Source organism: Sabethes cyaneus, chromosome 2 (genome assembly GCF_943734655.1).
Source record: "Sabethes cyaneus chromosome 2, idSabCyanKW18_F2, whole genome shotgun sequence".
Lineage (NCBI taxonomy): Eukaryota > Metazoa > Arthropoda > Insecta > Diptera > Culicidae > Sabethes > Sabethes cyaneus.
Genome location: NC_071354.1, coordinates 25,476,041 through 25,500,375, shown reverse-complemented (window position 1 = coordinate 25,500,375; position 24,335 = coordinate 25,476,041). Strand labels below are relative to the sequence as shown.

At 39.1% G+C, this 24,335-nt stretch overlaps 1 protein-coding gene across 7 annotated transcripts in view; it reads left to right on the top strand.

Moving 5' to 3' along the window:
* LOC128734391 (IQ motif and SEC7 domain-containing protein 1) overlaps positions 1 to 24,335 on the top strand; it is a 221,057-nt gene that overhangs the window by 138,515 nt on the left and 58,207 nt on the right. The window lies entirely within an intron of this gene.

Here is a 24,335-nt window from a genome sequence, read left to right as displayed (position 1 = left end):
GTTCAAATTAAAACAATAAATAAAAAATTAAAATTTTAAAATGTGCCAAGAAAAAGGGTGGAATTCCCGCTTTTTTTTCTTCGTTCTATCTCTGTCTCGGTTTGGTCGGTTATTGTGGGTGCTCCACACGGCTAACCGGCGTTAAAAACAACAGTTGGGTTTGTTGTTCTTGGCTAGTCGGACTTGGCTTTCGATGATGGCTAAATCGTCTCGCCAGAATGAACGCAACAGTTTGTGCTTCTTTTTTTCGCCTTTAATGGCCTGGTGAGAAGATATGTTGCGATCGGTATGGTGAGATCCGGTTGCTTCGTCTTCGTCGGACTGAAAGTGAGCTGAAGTGTGAAACAAACTTTTTCGGTGCCTGTCCGCCTGTTTTGTACCGGAAATTCCAATGATTATATAAGTGACTAAAAAAAGTAATGATCTTTTGGAAATTGACGCTCCTTGGATTAGGGTTAGCTCATAACGTATGCCATATATATAAAGGTCACAAACTACCAGGAAAGATCCACATCTAGTGAATAGGTAGAGAACTTTCACTTCAGTAATAAACCATGAGCTTAAATTTCGCCAATTATACATAATTCCGTATTTCGAATTATCGCATGATTTAAACGACCCACGTTTGCTGACAGCAACATGCGTCCATGTTTCGTCGATTCACTTGCTAGCTATTGCACAACCGATCGGTGCACACACGGGGACCCGCTTGGTCCCAGCTGCACGTGCTGCTGATAATTATTGACAAAACCTGCTTGCCGTTCCTGGTTTTTGTTTGTCCTGGCACCACACCACAGCAGAGCACAGTGCCAGTGCCAGCAGAAGCAAAGCTCGACAAATGCAATCAGCGCAGCGTGTGTGTGCACACACAGCCTTCCAAATCCACATGTGTCACATAGAACCGAATTACTGTCCCGGCGGTGCCGGGTATCATGGTCGTCGCGTCGTCGTTGTCGTGCCGTTCTTCTCCAATGTCAGCGAACTGAACCTGGCAGCAAAAAAGTAACCTACTCTGTGACATTCGATAACTACTTCCGCGTCGTCTCTCCGACTCTGTCTCGCTCGCTTGCTCTTTGCCGTTCCGATTTAACTCTGGGTCATGTATAAAAGTACCTCCCATGTGCGAGGGGTCATCCAACTATGTTCGAACATTCTACCAACATAGTCCAACATAGCGGCATCGTGTAGCGATAGTAATTTGCCCGCTGCTGGTGGGCTTTGCCTTTTCGATGTTCCACGGAGACTTCCATGGACTGAATGCATGCAATCTATTATCGTCAGTGTGATACAAACAGAGGGAACATCCATTTAGGTACGAATCCTCCCTATCCGCTGCACGTCAGCGGCAAACGTTATCAACTAAGCCGATATTGGTATATATTTGCATTCCAATGCAGGTCGCTAAGTAATAGACCAGCAGATGGGTGCAACCGAAGGATCAAAGAACTTACGCCGGTAAAAAGGCGGCGGAAACGTTTGACTTCGATGTTCGATGATCTGTTTGACCTGGAACGACTGATTGTAGGCACACACGAAAAAAATCCTACATTCCATCGAACCGGGCAGACTTGCATGTTAAAGACGGTAGAAAAAACCAATCAACTATCGACAAAAAAAAATCAACCAACAAAAAACTGCACTTTCTCGTAAGTAATTGAATCCGTTCTTCAAGGAAAGACGCGCCATGAAATTGCTCTCTTCTACTGCTGCCTGGCTGGCCTGACTGGGATGGCACCGGAAGACAAACACAACTCTACCTCTCGTGCACAAGGCGGTTCGTGCAAGTATTCCTTCCCCGCCCATGGTGAGATGGTCCATTGCAAGTGAAAAGGATCTTTGATTTCGTTCCACTTCCACAATTCGAATCCGAGCCAAATGAGGGAACACCAGCAAGCACACCGGGCTGAATCAAATTCGGTGCAAAAGATTTCGATTTTCAAGCTCCCATTCAAATGATTTCGGTTCTTCTCTGTGTGCCTCGGGATGTGCTTCTACACTTTAGATTAGAAGGGTCCTTGATGCTTGTGTAGAATTTGTCTCGATGGAATCCTTTCTTTTTTCGATGGAGTACAGTACTAACAAATTAAATTGATGCTGAATTAAATTTTGAAATTTTACGAAAAACCATTCACACAGAGTGCATCTTTAATATTTTTAGCAAAGAGAACAGTCTGAAAGCACAGGCTAAAGGGCTCTGAAATTAAGAATTTAATCTACAGGTGGGTGAGTAGTACTAACTGTCAGTAAAGTAAATGATCACAAAAATAGGAAGCTTGCATAAATTGTAGTTTTGAGTATATTACGTGCAAATTATATCCATAAAAATGGTGTTAAATTAGTCCAATACAAATCTTTATCCCTTTGCTTGAATTACAAGTCGCAATCATTGTTGTTGTAACGACAATCTTTTTCAAGCGTTGCTTGAAAAGATCCATGCTTTGCTTCTCTCTAGCTTGCTTAGCGTACATCCTCATGCATAAAAGTCGAGAGAATTCAAATCAGGCGACAAAACAGGCCACTCTTTCGAAAAAATAAAATCCGAAAAATTATTCTCACTCCAAGCCTGCGTAGTTCTCGCCTGGTGAGACGGTGCAGAATCTTGTTGGAAACACAATCGTGCACTCTTGTAGTGTTTTTTTGTCGATGGGAAGCAAACGGTTCTTCAAAATATTATTGATGTAATATTTAATTATGGTTTTAACACCAGGTTCAATGAACAGCAATGGAATATTCAAATTTTTGGAGAAACATCCCCCCCCATCTTCATCACTCCGTAAACATTAGAAAACTGACAGTTATTACTACTCATCCTGTAAGCTCAAGTAGTCTGAGCACGCTCTACTGAAAGCAACAGTAAAACCGGCTATAATTTTCGCTACTTAACGGCAATCACCATAATTCAGCAATCCAAAATAATAAAGCCTTTTGTTTTGCTTTAAGGAGGCAAAAATGCTAAATCAGCCGGCCAGCTCTGTTAACTTGAAAATATACAGCCGTGAGCAGAAAAGTTATAGTTTTACTGTCAGATCATTCTGTTTGATTTGATTTATAGTGACCATGATAAAACACCCGAGAGAATCTATACCTATAAAAATGGATTTCTGTCTGTCTGTCTGTCTGTCCGTGTCCGTATGTTCCTTATAGAATCGAAAACTACTGAACCGATCGGCGTGACAATTTGCATGTAGGGGTTTTTGGGGCCGGGGAAGGTTCTTATGATGTTTAGAGACCCCTCCCCCCACTAAGATTGGGAGCTCCCATACAAATCTATACCTATAAGAATGGATTTCTATCTGTCTGCCCGTATGTTTCTTATAGAATCGAGAACTACTGAACCGATCAGCGTGAAAATTTGCATGTAGGGGTTTTTGGGGCCGGGGAAGGTTCTTATGATGGTAAGAGACCCCTCCCCCACTAAGAGGGAGGGGCTCCCATTAGAGATGCCAATACCGAGGGGGTATTTCGAAAACCGGTTTTTCGGTATTGATAAATTCAATACCGGTAAAACCGGTAAAAAACCGGTAAAAGTCAATTCTTGAAAAATAAATTTAAAAATTGTTAAATTTACAGAAAATGTTTCCATTAATCAATGGCACTCAATTTTTTGAAACAGCTAAGTGACTAGCTCTCTTAAAAAGAAATAAATACGGAAAGAGTGTTTACCCGAGCAGGGTTTTAGAGCAAATTGAAAACAAAATTTGATATCTTGATGTAACGGATTTTGAATACTCGGTGTGATTTCATTTTGGTCGACTTAGCGGTTAAAATATCAAAATTGATTGCAAAAATTCCACGCCGTGAAATTAAATTGAATACTACTTTTGCTATCAAAAATATCAAACGGAATACTAATCTTGCTGTTACACAATATTACTAGGAAAGCAGAATTAGTTATCATTTTACTATTATATCATCATCATTTTGCTATCATCATATAATTTGAACCAACCATTTTACTAAAAAAATTTAAGTGAGAATAGATTAATTTAAATATTGAAGGTTTATTTACATCATATATAGAATCTACCAACACATTTTCTTTCAATAAAAATGAGAGCAAAATGATAGCAAAGTCTGATACATCACAAGTGCCATTTTGAGTTGGTAACAAAACATGTTTTCTATTTGATATCAACAGCAGAATATGTAATAATTTTGATATACTTTTGTTGTCAATCCTTGCTCGGGTATCGTGTCAACTCTAAAACGAGACAGACTTTACTGGGAAACTGCATACAATTTGAGTAATACCAAAATATATGGTCTTGTGGTCCACATTGACAGCTTATTTTCTTACTAATTTTTTTAAAGCCCTGTTCATGCTGAAACATCTGTGATACGTGGTGCCAGGTAATTGAAATATTCACTGGTTTTTCGAATTATTTTGAGTGACATAGAGCATTAGTGAATTTTAAGACGGAGGATAAATAATTGATCAGGAACTCAACATGGTCGGAATGGCAGCAAGCCAACATAGCTCGTTTCACAATTCGCAGTATGAATGGTTCTTACAAGTCAGTCTATGCTCGCAGCGATGCAATCTTTGATGGTGGTTTCAGAAAACAGGCATCCTGTCTATCCGTTGAGGATTGCCAACAACGGGTCCATAAACGAACTCTTCTTCCGTGATATGCTATGACATTTTTTAAAGCACTCCGTAATTTTTCACTGAAATTTTTCTGAAGAGCTACAATGTGTATCGCAAATTTTTACTGTTGCGCAATATTCTTAATTGTATTTTTGTTAAAGTCACTTTCATAGATATTTAGATAAATATTTTCCGTTTGTTAAAATTATATAATTGAGTTGTTATTTTCAGAACCTCGAAGCATTGAATTGAATTCGCCCTATACGTTAACAGTCTGAACGGCAATGGAAGCTTCTTGAGTTATATTTTCATTAAATTTACCATGTAAAAAAATACCGAAAATACCGGTTTTTGATCGCGTAAAAACCGGTATTTCGGTATTGAAAAATAGCACGGTAATACCGGTAAAACCGGTAAAGCATCCCTAGCTCCCATACAAATGAAACACAAATTTCTGTCTGTCTGTCCGTATGTTCCTTATAGAATTGAAAACTGCTGAATAGATCTGCATGAAAATTTGTATGTTGGGGCTTTTGGGTCCGGGGAAAGTTCTTATGATGGTAAGAGACCCCTGCCCCACTAAGACGGGGGGTTGGCATATAAATGAAACACGAATTTCTGCATAACTAATTGAGCAAATGGAATCAAATTTGGCATGTGGGTGTTTTTGGAAGCAAGATTTTTTTATAGTGAATTGAGACCCTAAACCTCTTTAAGAAGGGAACTAAGACCCCTCCCCCTTTTAAGAGGGGGAGAGGGCTCCTATACAAATGAAATTGAAATTTCCTTATAACGCAAGAAGTAATCAATCAAATAGAACCAAATTTGGCATGTGGGGGTTTTTGAAGGCAAGAATCATTTCTATGACGAATTAGGACCTCTTCCTTTTTTAGGAGGGGGGCTCCCATACAAATGAAATACAGATTTCCTCATAACTCTAGAACTAATCCAGCAAATGGAACCAAATTTGGCATGTGGCGGATTTTAAAGGCATGAATTTATTTTATGATGGTTTGAGACCCTTCACCCCTGTGGTAGTGGGGGCGGACTCTCATACAGAAATTGAAACAGAAATTTTTGCGTAACTTAAAAACTAATCGAATTCGAGAAATTTCTCTTCTGTAAAACATTAGTCAATAACAAGACCACCAGAAACTACCTGAAGTAATACTAGATGATTCAGGGCGAGACGGCCGCAGGCCACGAGTGTTGTCAGCGGCTTGCCGTCGGAAGCGTAGCACCCAGGATTTATGTACAGCACAGTTTCATTTATGGCAATACGAAGTTTGCGGGTCAGCCAGTAAATTATAAATTTTCAGCAGTTTCCGTAGTTGTGCAGCATATTCGCATTGAATTTAATCGTGCATATATGAATGGTGGATGGCTAAACTTAACACGCCATAGAAATTTTACAATTGTTGGAAATCAGTTGTTTAAACCAAATAAAAATATTCGATTAGCCATTCTCAATTTCTAGCAAAATCATTCTAGTTGCGCTCTGTGATATGAATTTTTTTTAGAATAATTGTCTTTCTATTTGGGCTATTTTTAGACACAGATCGTGTCTCTTCCTTCATCTCGATCGATGGTTCTACAGTAGATAGAGGAAGAGGCACGATCTGTGTCTAAAAATAGCTCAACTCTAGGCGCTACGTTAATACGGGGGGTTGTGCAGTCTTCTTTTGTCCAGTGCCTCTATGGTTCAAAGGTACAAATACCAGCGAGCCACATGCCCTGGCGGGTGTTGTGTGTTCAAATCCGGGTATAATCTCAGATTATAGCTTGGTTCGACCTATGCACCTTCCAGCATTGAACAAAAGGTAGGAGTCAAAACGACAACTTGTTAAGCGTAGAACCACCGTTTCAAAAAATATCTGGACCAAATCTGACAAAAAAAGGTAGTCTTCTATAATCTGATCTAGGCCCAAAATCTGGTCTTGGTCCTGAATGTGGTTCACAATCTGTCCAAAATTTTATCCAAAATCTGGTCCAAATTTGGTAAGAATGTGGTCCAAAACCTATTGGAAGTCCAGCGGGTGGTTCAGGTCCAAAATTTGGCCAAAATATAATCAAAAATGTAGTCCAAAATCTGGTCCAGGAATCTAGTTTAAATTTGTTCCAAAGTTTGTTCAAATATCTGGAACATAATTTCCAGGTTCAGAATCTGGTTGAAAATCTAATCCAAAATCTGGTCCAAATTTGATAAAACTGTGGTCCAAAATCTGGTCCAGAATCTGCTGAAGGTCCAACATTTGGTTCAGGTCCATAAACTGATCCAAAATATGGGCGAAATCCAATTTAAAACGTATTCCTAACTCTGGTGCTGATCCAGAATCTAGTTCAAATCTATTTAAAAATTTGTTGCAAAATCTTGAACAAAATTTGATAAAAATGTAGTCAATCTAGTCCAGATTCAAAATATTGTCCATATCAAGAATCTGGTTCAAAACCTGATCACCAAGATCTTGTTCAGTTCCAAAATCTGAATTAAAATGAGTGAAAAATCTTTCAAAATCTCTTAAAACATTGGTCCAGAATCTGAGGCTGGTCCAGAATGTAGTCCAGACCAGGCCTATAATCTGGTTCCAAAATAGAATGCTTCAAAACCTGGTCAAAAATGTAGCTCAAAAATTGGTCCAGCATCTAGTTCAAATCTGTTTCAAAATCAGAAACAAAAGTTGAGAAAAAATGCTGCTCGCAATCCAGGTCGAAATTCTGATCAAAATTTTGATCAAGTGTGGTCCAAAAACTGGTTCAGAATCTAGTCCAGATCTCTAATCTAATCTAATATAATCTCTCACTAAAGCAGCCAATTCTTGAAAGAATCCTGGAAAATGACGATTACCTGTATCAATGATTTTTCTTGTCAACGGCCAGGCCAACTGTGCGCAGCATGTGCCCCAGAGCGAATTCCAAGGAATCAGGTGGAACCATAATTGATACCTAATTCCATTAATCTCTTTGAAATCAAAGGAAAGGAAGAAAGCGTGGACCTCCCGTACCAAACGCTTTCCATTTACATAGATAATGATTTATTTACAGTCGCTGGGAGTATCTTTGCTAATAAAGGTTAAGTGATACTCCAGACCTTCGGGGATGAACTATTGGCATTTAGACCAGAAGCCAGGGTGCAATTGGCCAAGGATATAGCGCCTCATTTCGCTCTCCGAAATTAAATTAGTCTACCAAAAATATTAGGTTAAACAATATAACGCTTGCAAATGAAGTTGTGTGGTTTAATGTTTGCCTAAAACTACAGTTGTAAGGTTAGGAACTGAAAACCACACGACCCCGCACTTCCTAGCTTGACTACTCAATTATACAAATGGCAGTATTTCCAGGTAAGGCCACGAGGAGGCGCTAGGTAGGGGTTTTAGATGGCTAGAGCTATGTTGGGCGCTTTTTCGTACTGTTACTGACTTTTTCGTGATCAAACGTAAACTCTATTTTGATTAAAGCAGAGGAGCATTTGATGCGAAAAATGTTAGACTGAATTCTGGGAAAATTTCGATCTGCGGCTAAAAATAAGGGGCTAAAAATATAATGGTAGTGGGACCCGGATACCGACCGAGAAATGTGGGTTGGATTCCCACTACAACAAACTATCCAATATTTTTAGCCGCAGATCGAAATTTTCCCAGTATTCAGTCTAACATTTTTCGCACCAAATGCTCCTCTGCTAAATTCAAAATAGCTTTTTTCTAGTTGCCTTTCCTATTTCATAGCCTGGTCCAGAATCTAGTCCAGATCTGTTCGGAAATTTGTTACAAAATTTGTAACAAAATCTGATAAAAAAAATGTGGTCCACAATTTAGCGCAGACTCAGTAATCTTTATCAGTGCGATAAGCAAGGGTCAAGTCTTAGAAAGACGTTTAAGCCCAAGACTTTGCTTCGCTTTTTCAGTATTCTGGTTGGTGGTTTAAAATCTTATCCAAAATAATAAATTTGGAAAGAATACGTATTTAAGAAACGAAGAAGTGCTAAATCGGGTCTTCGCCAAGGCACAGTGTACCATTCAGCGAAATTCGTGATCGTGTGATATTGCGCCTAAACGTGAGGTTTTTTGCATATAGTATCTTTAGGAACATTTCTTGGTATAACAAGCCCCTTCTTGTGAGGGAAATCTTTAGGTGATTAATTCCCTTAATAGTGAGATAATAAATTTATTTTCTCGTACATTCGAGATACAGGTTTGGTACTTTTGGCAAAGTTGTAGTAAATATCAATGCAAACAACTTTGTCAAAGACACTACACTTGTATCTCTTCATGGAAGTTGTCTATGAAGCGTTATTCATGAACAGGCCCTTCAAAACAGTTTTTAAACCCTGAGTTATTCTGGTCAACTTTTACGTGTTCATAGTGTTCTAGAAAATTGTTTATCTTGCTAAAATCAACGTTTTTGTAGAACATTACTATAAGTGATTTTCTGTAGTTTCGGAGATTTTGAGCATTTTTGGTGAAAAATAGTATTACTTTGAGCTTCAATAATTCCCAAGGTGGCAAATGGTGGCAGATCAAACAACTCCTACCTCCTGCTCTCAATGGTCCAACATTGTCCAAATCGCTTCAAAAGCCTGTGTCTGAATCTGAGCCAAAACCAACGCCAATGCCAGAATAAAGTAGAGCCAGAGTAGAATAGAGTAGAGTAGAGTAGAGTAGAGTAGAGTAGAGTAGAGTAGAGTAGAGTAGAGTAGAGTAGAGTAGAGTAGAGTAGAGTAGAGTAGAGTAGAGTAGAGTAGAGTAGAGTAGAGTAGAGTAGAGTAGAGTAGAGTAGAGTAGAGTAGAGTAGAGTAGAGTAGATAGGAGTAGAGTAGATAGGAGTAGAGTAGATAGGAGTAGAGTAGATAGGAGTAGAGTAGATAGGAGTAGAGTAGAGTAGAGTAGGGTAGAGTAGAGTAGAGTAGAGTAGGGTAGAGTAAAGTAGAGTAGAGTAGAATAGAATAGAATAAAATGGAATGGATTTAAATTTGGTCTTTTGAATTGGAAAATTTTGCTCAAAATTAAAATAGTAATTGTACTTAAAGTTGGGTTAGAAATTAGAGGTAAATTGGACATTAAATTGGACTTGAAATTAAACCTGAAATTTAACTTGAAAAATTAGGCTTGAAATAGGTTTTATTGAATTTAAATATTTACTTGTCTCTGTGTGCTAAGACGTTTTGATAATTTTCTGAAGATGACTAGAAACAGCAAGCCGAAACGTTGATTTTAGAATCTAATTTAAACCGTAAAGAATCAGTTCAAATCTGACACTAATATCGCATGGCGATTAGAAACAATTGAAAATACTTTTTTTCCATATCGTGATCAATAAGCTATAGCGATTTTGTCATTCAGTAATAAAACTATGTAAGGTAGATGGAGTTTCACTAACTTTCCTCTACTAGAACACAACGGAGCTCATCAAATAGAAGTGCCCAAAAAATAAATCCTCACTTCAAACGAAGAAAGATTCAAAGATAAACTACTTTTGCAACCGAAAACACGTGTAAAACCTGGCCCAGCTAACTCTTTGAAAAGTTCCCGAACTTTGTATGGCACATAATTGAACAATAACAAACCGGTAGAGGTGCCCTTCAAAACAAATTCCCTTTTTGTGATTTTCGTTTGGGTTTCGATTCAATTTAGTCTTACGTTTGCTGAGCTGTAATCCCACGAGCAAAGCAAATAGGAAAACTCGACTCGCTTGATTGCACTTCTTACGTCGTCGTCGTCGTCGTCGTCGGCCGTCAACTCGCTTGTTGCACATTTTGAATATGTTTGCCAACGGGCTTTGAGCCCGTTGTCTTTGTTACGAATTTTTCTATGCAGATTGGATTTTTTTGGTTGCACAAAAAACGGATTAGGCTCCCTGAAAAATCCCTCACCCATGCCAATCGAATGGGCATCCCACATTACAACATTGAATTTCATTGTTACTCAACAGATTTCAAAGGTGATGGAATCGATGATTCAAAATTATTTTTCCCATACCTGGGTGATAAATTTGAATAAATTTTGTCTTCATTTTAACGTCATATGATGTGAAAAATCAATTAAAAATGTGTTACACATCACAAACATACATTGTTGTCATCTTTCAATAGCATAATTGCAAGCCACGTGGTTCCAATCGATAATTTATTCAGTTTCTTTAAACTCAACGGGTAATTAATTAAGATGCACACACGCATCCTCTTGGAGACTTGTTTGCTGTTGGCTGCCACAAGAATGCACTGCAAAGTGCATACGATTAACAGATATAAATCTGAAAAGTGAGAGCCAAAACCTGCCGGCAGCAGAACGAAGGCAGGCAGGCCGGCAGGAAACCGGAGCACTCGGTCCGTATAGCATAGAAAAGCAAAACAGCTGTCGTTTGTCGTTCAGAGTTTATGTTTTTACAACCTCCTTATGTTGAGTCGGTGCCGTAAGACCGTTCGCTGCACTGGCCGACGATGTACGTGTCAGTAAAAATCTCCGTATATCAGGCACTTTGTCATCCCATTTTTCCGGTCTCTGCCAAGCCGGTGCCAGTGGAGACACAAATCCGATGGCAAGGATTGGCGACATGTGCGTTCGAATCGAGATTTGAGGGTTCTTGTCGAAATTTTATGCTGACTGACTGTAGCTCAAATATCACGAATCGAAATTAACAGTACGAAAGCAAATAGTTTATTTTAGTTGAGCCAAGTTTGAACCTCGAAAATCATCACATTTGAACTGATTTTCTAGGAAAAGAAAGTATCAAGAAAAAACTCCCCCAACTCATTATTCATTCCGTTCGACTTCCCTTTTATAAAATTGGACTCCAGCGGCAACTCATTGTTCAACTTTTACTGCAAAGGCTTTGTCGCCGGATCAACTGGAATCGTGTCTGAAAATGATCACGATTTGACTATATAGAACTAGCCGACCGAATACCACCGAAATAGTTTCTACGTGGTGGTTCAGCGCCACCGAAACTGTATGTCGGTGCGGAAGTACTTGCCGTAAGGTTCTGAAGCTTTAACCGACAATTTTTCATTCAAATCAAGCTTGCGATAAAATATCCAAATAAATGAAAATCAATCATCAGTCAATAACTTTTCTCCCCCTCTTAGTGCATTCGAACTTGTTCGGTAGTATCGAATTCCATAACACGATTTGACACCATGCCCTGATCCGTTGTCACCGTATAGATTTTATGCATTCTATCCTCCTGTTGGCATTAAAAATTCACCCAGCAAAAACTATGTTAGCCGGGTTCCAGTTTCCTATAGGAAACCGTTCACTTCACTACTACTGCTGGTTGGAAGTGATCCGGAAAGTGACTCCCATTCGAAGATAAATCCTGAGAAGCTGAGCAAAAAAACGTCCAGCAAATCTCCGCCGCACCATATGCAGAGCGAGTGGGAAAAATTTCCCCATTCTTGAATTGCTTCCTGATGTGGCCTTTTTTTCGTTCCGCCGAGACAAAGATCGTCGTAAAATTTGCTAGCTGGCTACACCGGGGCCAGCAGCCTGGGAATGGAAAACTAGCTCGAGACATACTCTCCATCCACTTTAATGGGGTCCATCGGGACGAGTAGAGAATGAATAATTGACATCATAAAAGTGCCACAGTATTTTAGCTGTCTATAGCTTATCCCATACGAAAAGCCCAAACTAAGCGGCTTTTCGGCCACCCGCACGTCCTTCGTGGTGCGTGAGGCAACCGCAAAAAGCGCCGCCGGAAGGCTGCGTATCGGAAAATTGGGTGAAATTACAGCAGTTCTAATTTCGTATGGGGCGTGACTCGTACAAAAAAAATTTTAGCTGCCAAACAACACAGAAACACAGAAAAGGATAAAGGACGTCGACAACGGAGAAACGACAACAAAAATCTCATCCCAAATAAATACTTGCTGAGGAAACGAATCGCGTTCGACAGCCGTTCGAACTAAGTAGATGCCGACCGCAATAAAATGTCCTAAAATATTATCATGCAATTTATTACGGCCCTGCTAAGGGCCGGCATCGAAGCGAGGAAAGTTTCCCTGTTGGCAATCATCGACAGCCTTTATTGGGCGGAGGATGCTGTCATGAATTATTATTGCCACCGGATTTGAACCAAATAAAAAACAAAACCGAGGTAGGTTTTTCCCACGACTTCTCCGGTGCGCGGGTAGGTCATATACTAATTTGTTGTCCTTTTTATCGATGGTGTTTTAACGAGGTGAATATCCGAGCCGAAGCTCTCCGGCGTTTTTATTTATTCAATTGTGAAAAGATTCAAATAATCCACCCTCGAAATTAGTATTCAATATTTTTCTGTGAAACCCAGAAAAATATCTGCATAAGGTAATAAATATTTGGTTGGGTGAATGAAACGAAAGAAACAATACAACATTGCAGTTTTTTGTGCAATACACGTAGCAATGTTTAGAGCCGTAGCGTGAAATCCAATTTGGCTTCCTCTCGTTTCCTGAATCTATGTTTTTACAGAGTTTTTCATTTTTTCGTACTCGACCCTTATTCAATATTTCGATCCACTTAATGTATGCATTGAAAACCGGACTAATTTCGGCTGGCGATGGAAAAAATTACTTAAGGTAAAACAATGCAACACTATTTCTGAAAGCCTACGTTTATTAAACCTTTTACAAAAATTATTCGACGCACCGGCCGATGAAAAGATAAACGAACTCTTTTGTGGCTTTAGCGATCAGCTGCTTGTTCGTTCTGACCACAAAATTATTGGAGTAGATCCTTCGTTTGAGTTTCACCCAAAAATTTTCTACCGTTAACAGTTGAGGGACGTTGGGAGACTTGGTGGTTTTCGGTAAAACGTTTATCTTCAGCTGATTCATCTTCTTCGGTGGTCTCTTGGCTTAATGAGCCGACACCAGGTCTACCCACAAGATCACACCTTACTTCGCGTGATACTTCTTGACGAAGTACAGAACAGCGGTTTGGGTATTCCCGTCTCGTTGACCGTCAGTCTCAGAAGGACTTCGGGAACTTGGTGTGGATGTGGAAGATATAGTTAACGTCATCACTTACCTCACTGGTGAGGGACGTAAGGTACTCGGTCTCCTGCCAGTCGTTGTAGTCCTGCATCAAGTAGCTCTTGTCACCCATTATGACCACGACATTGCGATTCACCTGAGAGCTCTTTTTCATCTCCATTTTCAGCCGCTCTTTCTGGGGATAGACCCTTTTGCATAAAAATGTCCATTTTGGTCAGGGACTTCTTTACTGTGGCCGGTTGCTCCGACCTCCTGGCCCAAGCCTCGATACGATGAGGCTGTCTTGTTCTCAATCTTCCTTTTCAGCTTCTACTGCCGTTTACGGCCGCGCAGCACCGCCGAATGGCCAGAACCAGGCTTCCGTTTGACGCTTTTGCCTTTCTACAAAAGGGAGAGGATGCCATTCTTCAAAAGGGAGAGGACGAAGTGCCCCATCATGTCCATTTTCTTCGCTTCGGGGTGGAGCTGGCAGTACGAACAAACTATCGAGCATAGTTGTTTGACTGTTTTCGCCATGGCTACTACATGCAAATCAACCGATTGGCGATTGGATTTATATGTAGATTCACTATCAGGTGACAGGGTTATTGCTTGAAAAATCGCCAAAATCAATCCATTTTTTAATGCATACGTTATTGCTAATGCCTTACTGAAATTTTGGCGCGAGCGCCCTTGGCGGGGCCAGTCTGACCAACCGCTTTGTACACTACGGCGCGGCGCTGGCAATGTTCATCAACCAGTTTGTGTCATACCTAAGTAGAGAAAGAGTTTCCTTCGAGTGTTAAGCTGTTGTTTTGGTTGAAAATTTTTCCGAAAGTAGGCAAACCACTACTAGCAGAACCATTCACCTGTAAGTAGTCGAAGTTTTACTTTTTTGGCACAAACTATTAAGAGTATTTTACTCAAAATGTATAATTTTTTTTCCACTCCGCTACTATTTTTTCCATCTTCAAGGCTAGGAAGTCATGTTTTAAAAGCTTACTTAGAAATGAAAATTTCTTCCAAAGTGAAATTTTGCAAATCAAAATGTTTAAACAGTAGCCGATCGGTGGCAAATCTGGTGAATATGGTGGGTCGGTTAAAACTTCTTAGCCGATATTCATCGACTAGCTTTAGCCACGTATAATACCCATGAGCCATGACCGACCATTTTCATGATGGAAAACTACAGAAAACTCTCTTAAATCCATGAATACGCTTACTAATATGACAGATAAATCTGGATTTCGTCAAATTCTTCACTTTTAATTTCGGACAAAATTGACATCTACCGTGAATAAAACTTTCCCAAGAAACGCCTCGCCATCGGACAAATTGACCTCCAGGTTTTAATGATGATGACTTGTATCCTAGTGTTGTTGTTCAGGTTGTTCGCAGATAAAAATGCATTCCCTAATATTTTAGTTTATTGTCTATCACATGCGATCAATCAAAGTGAGCTGAGATCTATTTAAATGCTTTTTATCATTAAAGAAGTCCTACCAGCCAAATTTCCTACGTTTTTTCGTGCGACGAAGAAGATAATGTCGACTAATCGTTTTAATTTCCGTCATTCATAAATGAAAATAACTCACGCAAGGCATTGTCGTTATTCTACAGCCAGGAAAACTTGCCTGATCTGCAGAAATTTTGTAGAATAACATTTGTCATGCCGTCCTACACAAATACATGCTCGTTAGCTTCGTAAACATTGTTGTAATTTTTAGTTCGGACGATGAAAAATTTTGATGGACGGATTTTAAAACGGTACGACGAATTTTAGAAATAAAGTCAGTTGCCTAATTTCATTAATATGCTTTAATAGTCGCTTTTCAGCGATTTCGAAGTTCATGGATCGGAAGGTAAGTGTGTTTTAGTCAAATCAGCACAAGAACTTTTGGAGTATTCATTAAATCCATCCAACAAATGATGAAAATTAGAATGGCTTTACTTATTACGACGGGAATCAGAAAAAAACTCTACGTTGAAAATAAATCATCTAAAAAAAAAATTTTTCTTTCGCCCGGGTAATCGAATCCTCGGATAATTCAAGTCCGCGGGTAAGTGAATCCGACCTGGATTTATTTTAGCTGGCATATAGCTGGCAATCTTATTTAGTATCCAAATTGAACTAATAAAATACATACTGAAAATAAATCGCTTTTTTTCGGAAAAATTCAGGTTTTCTTACACTTGATTTCGAAATACATGTGCTTTTTCATAATTCTAGAAATTTCTAATTCTACTAGGAACGTATTACGATAATACACTAATTAATCAGTAAATATTACCCGAAAAAAATTTAGAATCAATTTTGTAGTAGAAACATTGCATCTACAGCAGTTTTTATTATGAATATTGAAACTTATGGTACATTCATTGTAAAAGTGTTTCAAATTCAAATTTTGTTCATATTTTTGTTTGTTACTTTAAGCATTAGAATTGGCCATATTTCATCACAAATTTACGGCCCTTTTTAATTATATTTTGTTTTTTCGCTTAAAAAATTACCATAAAAGAACAATAACTTTTACTTTAAACGAACATCTTTGTTCGCGAAAATAGATTTTTATTGTTAAGATACTTAACAACCCGTCATTTTTATGGTAGATCTCTCAAAATCGTGAAAGTTATAGTGGACTACAATAAGTTTGATGGTTTGGTTATCTTTGCTGACGATAAGTTTTATGGTTTTTACTGTATATTGTATCCTACTGTTACAATATCTTTTATCTTCTTGCTATGGTTTTTTTTCCGGGTATCGAGTCTACTTTGACAAGCGAGTGGTCATGGGCTAGAATTGGGCTATTCGATGTCAAATGATTTTAGCATGGGTTTGCTCTCAGAAGCAGGACCCTTGCTTTTGACGGTCTAGATTACTCCGATGAAGCCTTATGACAGTTCCAACAGTCACTATTATAGTCAGGTGTACTGGTCAGAGGAACGCAATGAATCCTCACTAGGGATGGCTATAATTGGAGATAGTAATGGAAGTGGGAAACGAATGGGAAAAGTAGAGCAAGGACGGCTACACACAAGCACCCGATAAAATTAGTAATAAGCATAACACTCATTCAATAGCAGTTATTGCAAAAAGAAATTTAAGGCCCGGATGTACAGCAAACATTCGGATGATGTCACAATAGAGTAACGGTACTGGTCGCAGTGATTAGTTCACCAATGGCAAAAATGGGGATGACCGCCCGGAAAAAAAATTACATTGGACAATGAAACCTATGGGAAATTTATTGTAAAAGTGCTCAAATTTAATTTTTTCTCGTATTTTTGTTTCTTATTTTAAGCAATAGAATTGACCATATTTCAGCACAAATTTACTGCCTCTTTTAATTATATTTTGTTTTTTCGCTTAAAAAAATTAACATAAAAAGACGATAACTTTCACTGTAAATGAAAATTTTTGTTCGCGAAAAAATATATTTTTTTATCGTTAATATACTTAACAACCCGTCATTTTTATGAGAGAATCTTTCAAAACCATAATAGTTATGGTGAGCTACAATAAGTTTGATGGTTTGGTTATCTTTTCTGACGATAAGTTTTATTGTTTTTACTGTATTTTGTATCCTACTGTTACAATAATTTTTATCTTCGTGCTATGGTTATTTTGACGTAGGACTACGTCTTTCAGAAAAGTAGCTGGTATAGGGTGTCATTCCAAAAAATCTTTCACGAAAACTGGTCAGTTTTTGAACGCTAATAGCTCAGTGATTTCCCGATCGATTTTCAATGCGCGTCATTGAAAAATTGAATTATTTTCATATTTTTGCCTTCCCACGTCAGTGCTTCCCTACCACGGATGACGGAAATATATACGATATGAGCTATGGGTCAAGCTTCCTTATGATTGTATTTAATTTACGCCCTATAGAATCCGATCGAAAATTGTTGAGCTTCAGCTGTTGCAGCTTCTCCAACGACGACATCCAAATTCACCAAGCGAGACGCCATCGACTCATCCGGCAGTGAACGGTATGGTTTTGGCTGCTATGCCTTTTACTGCGCATCGTTATTCGTTCAGCGGGTTTCGTTGGCGACACATCGGCAAGCAGCTAGCTTGCGACACTTCGGACAGGCAGTTTTCGAGTCTCATCCGTGGCATAATTTTAAAGGTTGTATTTGAAAAATTGTTCGCCTTACAGTGCACATCGTTGTCAGTCGGTCAGCCAGCGGCTTTGATTGGCGACACATTGGCATTGATTGGCAAGCACCTAGCTTGCGAAACATCGGGCAGGCAGCTTTTGGAAAACTCGCACGTACCGTCTACCGATTATCAGAGGAAAAGCACTATTTAACGTAGAAACAGGTCATGAAAATTTATTTACTGTTTGGTTTAGTGTGACTTCGATTCATTTTAATAAAATAGATTCAATCAATTCATGGATATAACTCCAAAATCGGTTGTGGATTAAACGTATACAATGTTACTACTTTGATAAACGTTGCGTATGTAGGTTGTATACATGAAGAATCGTATTATTACATACATGAATACAACCTGCTATCGCTACAAAGAGACTTACGTAGTCCTACGTCACCTATGCGGTCGTGTCTTGTGCATAACCACTCTGATTTTTTTTGGGCGATGCTATAAAAGCCAACACTCAACGTCCAATACTATTTCGAAATCCAAATAAAACGACGGCAGCCTCCATATAAGAAACCTACCAAAACCCATGCATTTTTCAAACGAAATTCAAGATTCTCTGTCACGGACATCAGAGAGATATACCAATTGAACAATTAACGAAAGCGGAACGAAGAGACAGTAACACAGCAACTCAGCAAAATTATTGGAAAACAAATATGCAGGAAAATTGTGAAAACATAGACACAATGTTTAAACTCAACGTTTCTCGTAAGTAATTTGCATGCTTTATTTGAGTTTTGTAAATATTTTTGATTGGATATTAGTATCTGGGACCTAATTCTTTCTTAGGTGCTCTGAGTGATTAATTTTGCATTAAAATCAAAATTTGTGCTTCGTTTGAGTGTACTTTCATTTTTCACTTTCATGCTGCAAACATTGTCAAAATGTCAGTAAGAGTAAGAAATTCGTTCGTATTTCTTCATATACTGACAGCCTGTAAACTGAAGAATATTCAATTTCACAGTCGAAGTGCTAAATTTAAAATTCCTTGATTATAGTCATTTTTGATCTGGGAAATAAAATACACAGGCAAGACATTTTTGCTTTTCAAAATCATAATTATCGTGATGAGTAGTTTTAGTTCTGAAATCTACGCTTCTCTTTTACGGACGTTAAGACGATACACTAGGCTGACAGTATTACAGTAGCGTCCTCTCACTGGCTACTAGCTATTGGCTACTGGCTCCTGTGTAGGCTACAGGGTAGTGGCTACTAGCTGCTAGCTATTGGCTATTGACGACTGGCTACTGGTTACTAGCTACTTGCTGCTGGCTGCTGGTTACTAGATACTGGCTGCTGGCTACTGGCTACTGGCTGCTGGCTACTAGCTACTGGCTGCTGGTTGCTAGCTACTTGCTACTAGCTGCTGGTTACTGGTTACTAGCTACTGGTTATCGGCTACTGGCTAAGTGGCTACTGCTTACTGGTTGCTGGCTGCTGAATACTAACTATTGGCCTCTCTGCAAGGTAGTTTTATTGTTATAAACTGCAGTAATTTATGTATCTACAAGCATTATATGTACTTTAGATTCGGCATTGCTCTTTGCAACGATAAGACTGAGAGAAACTGCGATTTAAAGCTGCCAAAGTTATTAGTTCTGGCATTAACCGTGTTATACTTGCTTGTCTCGTCGTAGGGAACATCAGCAGCCGACCGGCCAACTACAATTAGAATCTGAAATCACACCATAAATAATCAAAGCCATGAACCGAGCGAAACCAAACTCTTTGGTAATCAATTCCACCCTATATTTCGAGGTAGAGTCAGTAAGCATAAATAACTGAAGCCAAATATTTTATTTCGGTTTTCTTATTTTTCTGTTTCAAAATGTATGCAAAAAAGCTTCAATTTCAATTATAATATTGCTTATAATGGCTGTAGCCCTATTATCTAATTTTTTATAATTTCGGCGAAAAAAAAGTGTATGCAAATTCACTGCAACGAAGATAACCGGAATGTTTGACCAAAACACCTAAATGTACCTCTAACGCTATGTAACTCAATGAGATGCAACTACGTAACTGATTCTTGTCTTGGATACAATCTGCGCTTACATTTATATGCTAACTTGCCACTGTCAACTGCGGAGCTTGTGTTTCACGAATAGTGTATCTTTATGTAAAGCATTTTTGGAAAGAACTGCGATCCTTGCTACGAAAACATGACGTCCTGTCAGGGGTCTGGTTTTTGTTACAGATGGAACAAGGTTAAGATTTGTCTTACTTTGGTCTCATATATGAATTCCAGTTGAATGTGAATTCATAATTATTCCAGTAGACATTTTTTGTATTGTTAAATGAAACTTTCATTGTGAATTTATTTGATTCCACAAAATTAAAGACGCAATTGCATTTTAGTGAACACTTTCAAGCTTAAAGCAAATTCTTCTCGGCTGATCTGTTTGAAACAAGCAACCATCAGCAGAGTGTAGATAGAATAATGTTCTCAATCTCACACTGTTTGCTAGCATCCTAATCTTATCACCGTAACAAACAAGAAACACCATAAATACATTTTGGACGATTGCAGCCCAAAAGCATTCCCAAACATAACAATCAAAAATCCGCTTCGCATCGTCATCGTCCCGCAGGCTAGTCGAAGATAATTTTTTCGACTAGACAGAAAAATGCACTCATAAACTAGCCTAACTAATCGCGCAGCCATCCCAAAATTGCACGATAAATCTCGTTAAAAACATACTCCTTCGATCAACATAGCAGAAGAACCCCTTGAGAGCATAGCCAAAGGCCCGAGGCAGCCTTAGAGAGCGAGCGAAAAAGCCGGAAACAAGGACGATTTGCCGTAAATATTGGAAGGACCCTTTTTTCTGCTGCCTGCCTGTGTCTGCCTGTCGGCCTGCCTCGCGGCAAAACAGTCCTCCCGGTTAGCAAGAACTAATTGCAGCAGCCTCTTCTGTCGCAATCGGATTGGCATCCTATCGAACGACGACACCGACCGTCAGTCACACCACAAAGCAGGTCAAAATATTTGCAGACAATCCCGTAGTTCCCGTTCCCGGTCGTGTTTTTGTCGACTTTGACCGGCAGCTGACTGCTGCCGCCCGCTGTGCCACAGGACCTGCTGTGTGCTGTGGCGACATGCAGAGTCGCTCAGTTCTGCCGCTGCCGGTGCCAAATTGTCCTCCGGTCGGGATTCTCCCGTCCCGTTTTGCATAAATATGTCATAATCTCGGCCTACGTCAAAGCGTGAAGGTCCTCCTTTGACTGTTGTTGGTGTGATGGAGACATGAGTCTCCCGGAGGCCAATTTACCGCCGATGATTTGTTGTCTCGTCAGCTAGGCAATCCATTTTCAATGCTAAAACGAGACTCGTTTTCAAGGGGCTTTGTCGTAAATTTTCAACATGTTTTGCAACTTGAGTCTGCAAGTGGGTGGGATTTTATACCCACTGTTGGGCCTTCTAAATCGACTGAACAAAAATACCAAGCCAATCACGGTGTGGGTGGTCCAATTTTTTCGAAAAATGAGAACATCAATTAACATCGATTATATACAAGTTGCACTTCACAGCTTTTGAATGAAAAATTGGTATTCTTTCTTTATGGAGACAGGTGAGATTCATAGCCCCAAAAGGTTGTAGAACGTCTCAATGTTTATAGACAAAATAGAATCGTCAAAAGTGCTAAACAAAAACTGATCGACCCCAACTTCAGACCGTAAATCAAGCCCTCTCCGACAGTGTGGACATACCGACAACGCAGACAACCTTCACGAATGGTCGAACGAATGACGGCGCGCAGCGCGATTTGGGTGGTCCGACCCCGAATTCAAGCTGGATCCAAGAAGCTGAATGAGCAGCGTTAATCGTTTGCTTCTCCGTAGGCTGCTCCCGAGGCTCTCCACGGGAATCTGGTGTGCTGTCCATATAGGATCATTCCATCATCAAGATGATGATACGACGCTTGCCAACAGCAGCAGATAATTGAGATTACTCCCGTTCCGAGGCCCGGCAACCAGCAGATATAGGCGACGAGCTCGCACGGTCTATCTGCTAGGTTATCGTCGAGCGCGATTAGGTTAGAAATTAATGATTCGTTTTTGGGTCCTACTATGAAATGACTGTTTTTATGGACCTCTCGGCGGTTACACGATGACACGGGTCGTCCTTTTTCGTGTTCGGTTGAGGTCCTGGACCCGATGGAAAAGGGTCATTTGGGTTTCGGGATTGATGGGATAATTGATTTTTGAAGACAGATCGAGGATCTGCTAGGGTTTATTAATCGAATTTTGTTGGCAGCATATTTTATCGTTATTAGTAATTAAGTGTAACGGTTTCATAATAGCATCTAACATATGTTTTTCTTTTGTTTCTCTTTGCAGGTGAGTCATCGGTCGAGAATGATGGTAAATCTTGAGGCTAATAATGTAGAACTCGAAGTAATGTGATCATTATTCAGATTTATTGTTGTGAGTCAGTAAAGAAAAAAGCCTTCTCCTCACATTCAACCAAGCAACAAAACAAAAAAAAGTTTCAAAAGATTCAATACGTTATATATTTTCTGAGAAAAAGGTACATGAACTTCGAAAATCATGAGTTTATAGCAATAGTGTCTTATCACGTCATGTTTGTTCCGCAGGACGAACTTAAATGCGCTTATTTTCATCCAGTTTCCCTGATCGGATCGTTATAAAATTGGTCTTTTTTATTTACGTGTATATGACTATATGCGGTTATGACGTAAACTATTTTAGAAAAAAAAGACAAAATTAGATATTACACTACCTAATATGGTCGGTGTTAAGTCAGATCGAACCAAGTGATTAAACTCTGATTTCGAGAAAAACGTGTTCAAAGCTTGCTGCTCTGTATGGTTTATACCTATCAATCGTTCAGAACCATCTCATAACTCTGTTTGGCTGTTTGCAACATTTATGTAGTTTGATTAGAGTAGAATGTAGCTTAGAAAATTCTTGATCGTTTGCTGTCATTAACTCATTTTTTTATATTTTGGGACATGGTCCGGTCTGATTTAACACTTAACCATATAACTGGCGGCAGTAGTTTAGTTAGTAAAACATTCGGGTACCAACCGAAAGAGCGTGGGTGTTAGCCCCACCTGTCATAGGCACCGTTATATTTTTGGTCTACATCGAAATTTTCCGGTTCGTCCTATTAATCATTCTTCGCGTCAGACACTTCCTTAGTTTCCAAATTCCAACATATAAAAGTAGTGTTAAAATAAGTCTAATGATTCCAATTCTGAAATAAAAAAATTGTCACGACCATGTAGGGGACATGTAGGTGAAATAAGTTGTCATGAAAATGAAATAATTACAATTGTTTGTTCATATTTGTATTAGTTTCCTAATAAAGTAACGTAAACATCAAATAACCAAATGCTTGATTCAGCTTCAGACCGGATATATTTTTACGCAATCAGTCTACCACTTAGTACTAGAAATACCGGGCCATTAAATTAAAAACTTTGAACTTCCGGATTGCATCCAGCCTGGCCACACCCCTGATCAGTTTTGTCATCAAAATAACTTTTCTTTCGAAAAAATCGGGTGCCAAATAGTAGACTTAAATTACTGATAGTTAGGAGGTTGAAATAATTTGTCTTAGTGATCTGTACGTCTGTGCGAAATTTCGCGAATGTTCGTGTTTACCCTAATTTAATGAAATCGTTCAGAATTAACCTTGGGACTAATGGTAGACTACCATTGAACTACAGTTAAACCTATGGTCTTTGCGAGTCGGCTTTGACAAGTGAATGGTCGTGGGTTCGAAACTTAGTAGAATCAAGCCACTCGATGTCAATGTGACATTACCCTTCGTGCTAAATTCTATATTACCCCGATGAAGCCTCTTGGCAGTGCAAAAAGTCATTCTCATAGTTAAATATATTGATTAGCCTCGCCAGAAAAGGCTGTGCTCGGAGACATAACTGGCATTAAGGAGTAAGATGGATAAATTGGAGCTAACTTTGAAAGAAAGGTAAATCCAACATATTGGAACACGCTTAAAAAAGTTTAAATTTGTCGCCCACTAATTTACGATTATTGCTAAAAGAAATGCAGTGCTGATTACATCAAAGATCAAACACCCGGGCTTTATCACAATAGATCACCAATACTGGTCGCAGTGATGATTCCACACCAGAAAAAATGGTAAATTTTGATCAGTTTCATTCGATTCGGTACAAGCGAAATTTCGCGAGATCTAGTCCGCTCATTTTGCGTTAAACCAAAAAAAAACATTGTGGCTTTTATTGGAAAGTGTAACAAACTTGGACCGTCTATAACTAATCTATAATTAATCTAATCTAATCTCATACTAACGCAGCCAGTTCTTGGCAGCAGCCTGAAAAATGACAATTACTTGACTTGATGAAAAACTTATGAAATTCATTCCACCGTTTGAAAGATCTTGGTTTGCGGATCAACTTTGCTGAAAACAGTAATTTTCTTTATTGGAGGAATCCCGAGATATACCGAGATAAAGTTAACGGTTCACAGGCGTTCTACAAAATACAACAGCGCGAGTAACGGAGGGTTAAAATTAAGTGATAGGAAGAAAGCGTGGACCACCCGTTCCAAGCGCTTCCTATGTAATATACTTACAATCCAATCGTTAGAAGTATTTTTGCTAATAAAAGTTAAGGGATTTG